This window comes from Danio rerio, chromosome 18, assembly GCF_049306965.1.
Source record: "Danio rerio strain Tuebingen ecotype United States chromosome 18, GRCz12tu, whole genome shotgun sequence".
Classification (NCBI taxonomy): domain Eukaryota; kingdom Metazoa; phylum Chordata; class Actinopteri; order Cypriniformes; family Danionidae; genus Danio; species Danio rerio.
Window position 1 is genome coordinate 6,703,346 of NC_133193.1, and position 3,391 is coordinate 6,706,736.

Consider the following 3,391-nt stretch of genomic DNA (forward strand, 5'->3'; position numbering starts at 1 on the left):
AATCTAAAGGATGTAGGCGGGATGAAGAGGCTGTGAGAACCAATCAGAAACCAGAAAGGGGATTGAACGATCCAAAACGTGACGTTTTGTAGTTCTTTTAAACACCTCTGATAATTCAAGGCAAAACATAGAGGTTTTACGAAGAACTACAACTCCCACAAACGCCTTGTGAGCCCTTACGACATCCAGTCAAAGGACTGGCGTTTATTTCGCAATATCGAAGTATTCAAGTAAAAACTGTTAGGTTAATGTTTATCTTTTAGTATAAGGTCAGTAGAAGTGCGGGTGACATAAACAATGTAAATGAGCGCGATTTAAAGCGAAAGTTAGTCCTGACCAACCAGAAGAGAAAGTAGGCGGGGCCGCCTCTCATAATAAAGGTGTGCGAGGGCGCATAGACGAGCAGGATTGAACATCAGCATCCCGGAGCATCAGCATCTCTCTGACATCTCACGGTAAGAGATTTACACGTTTTTTCTTACGTTATCTAACCGAAAAATGGTTCCTGAAAGACGTACAATAAATCATCTTTATCATACTCCTCTTGTTATGGGTTTATTCTCCACAGGAGAACGTGCAAACCTGAATGTCCTTTAATTACAAGTGATCTCTTCACGTCTTCCTTTTAATTTTGTATCATGTTTTGTTTGCATTTGTAATTTATCTGTAATAACACTTGATTTTATGATATTATAGTCAGTTTATTAATATAAAACAATCTAATTCTGCACAAATAATCAAAATAATTCAACATTAACCATCACATTTATTACAAGAAAAACCATTCAGGATTTTTCTGTATTTTCCATCATTCAACTATTTGATTATTGATAAACAGTGGTGAGTATGTGCGTGTGTGTGTGTGTGTGTGTGTGTGTGTGTGGTGATACTCTTGGCTTTTCTCCATGTTCTATTTTTAAACCCTCTCCTTATTGATTCAATAATTAAAATGTCTGTATTGAATCAGAGAGGGTAAGCTCATACAGTACGCCGGGCATCGCTGCATCCCACATCTGGGCGTAACTGAGGATGCATAAATCATGTCCTGCAAGAAAAATCCTATTTCATGTTTGTGTAAATGAGACATGCAGAATGGAGATGATTTTCTTGCGTCTGCTGCTGGTGTAAAAGAGCTGGTTTGCTCACGTGGAGATGAGGTGTGCTGAGAGCGTGTTTAACGTGGATTATATGAGAGAGATGGAGGAGGCTACTGAACGAGAGGGGAGGGAAAATGAGGTGTTAAAGTGCAATCGGTGGCAGTGAAAGCAAGGGATCGATAAGAGAGGGATGAGAGGAAAGAGAGGAGAAGGGAAAGGAATGGTGTGGAAAGGGTTGAAGGAGAATTGCAGCATGTTTCAGGCTCGCAGGTGAACTCAATAGTGGTCACCTCCAATCAGTGGATATTGATGGTCTGATTGATTGCTTTGGTTGGGTTTGCAGGCGTGCACAAGCCTTTCATTTGAAAGCATGAATAATGGTCATGGGTCAAGTGCTTGCTAGGATGTGTTGACCTGAGAAACACAGTTAGTGATATATTTAGGATACAATATTACACTGTATGTTTCTTTAAATAAAAAAAAGGTCAATAAGGCAAGCCTCTCTGTTGTTGAAATGATCAAATCCATAAGCTAAAAGAATAAACAACTTTGTGTAACTTGTTCTGCACTGCATATATTGTAGGAAGTAAGTGTATTCATAATTATTTTAAGCAGTTTTTTTGCGTTAAACATTTAAATAATTATTTAAAATAATAATAAAAAAATAATAATAATTATTTAAATAATAATTGCTGGGCAAAGATTAACTGTGAATAATTGCATCCAAAATAAAAGTTTGTTTTGACATAATATATATATATATATATATATATATATATATATATATATATATATATATATATATATATATATATATATATATATATATATATATATATATATATATATATATATATATAGTTTTAAAAACCTATTTCTAATAACTGATTTATTTTATCTTTGCCATGATGACAGTAAATAATATTTGACTTGATATTTTTCAAGACACTTCTATACAGTTTAAAGTAAAATTTAAAGGCTTAACTAGGTTAATAAGGTGAACTAGGCAGGTTAGGGTAATTAGGCAAGTAATTGTATAAAGATGGTTTGTTCTGTAGACTATACATTATAATTTTGTCCCAAAAATAGTTTTTAAAAAATTCAAAACTGCTTTTATTCTAGCCGAAATAAAACAAATAAGACTTTTTCTAGAAGACAAAATATTATCAGACATACTGTGAAAATTTTCTTGCTCTGTCAAACATCATTTGGGAAATATTTAAAAAAGAAAAAAAAATCAAAAGGGGGCTAATAATTCTGACTTCAACTGTATATACGTATACAGTATATATACACACACACACACACACACACACATATATATATATATATATATATATATATATATATATATATATATATATATATATATATATATTCATGGATATACGCAAGGTGTGTATATCATATATGATATACACACATACAGAAAACAAAATAATACAAAAAAATTTTAGTTAGTTATTTAAATTATATAAATAATTTATATTCATTTCTACGGGTTTGTCCCTTTCAAAGGTCACCACAGTGAAATGAACCCGCAACTATTCTGTCATGTGTTTCATTAGATTCACTATCACATTGCAGCCGCAACCCAGTACTGGGAAACATCCATACACACTCGCATTTACACACACACACTCATGCACTAATGCCAATTTAGTTCATCCAATTCACCTATAGCACATGTTTTTGGACTGTGGGGGAAACTGGTGCACCCGAAGGAAACCAACACCAACACAGGGAGAACATGCAAACCCCGCACAGAAATGCCAACGGACCCAGTCGGGCTCAAACCAGCGATCTTCTTGCTGTAAGGTGACAGTGCTAACCACTGAGCCACTGTGCTGCCTATACTTTATATTATATAGATAATATATAATAGGTTATATAATTGTCTTATAGATTTCAATATTTTTTTAAATGCCTTAAAACATTTTTGCAATATGAAGCAAACATTTCTTTTTCAGTATTTTCTGAATGTGAAATACATTTTAATATTAATAAATGTTGTAAACATTTTAATATTGCTTTCAAAGTATTTTAAATTAATAGATTAGATAAATAAATGTTAAAATAGAAAAATAAAATAAAATTAGACGTTAGACAAACCCAACTAAAATGTTTCAAACAGCAACATCCATTTTGAAAACATTATTCAATCAGGAAACTCACATTCTATTAACATTACAGGAAAAGCTTTGACAATATTTTCCAAGAACACCTGTTCGATTTAGTCATTTTACGGCGAATAAACGAGGTATTACAATTTTAATCACTAGATTTTACTCTAA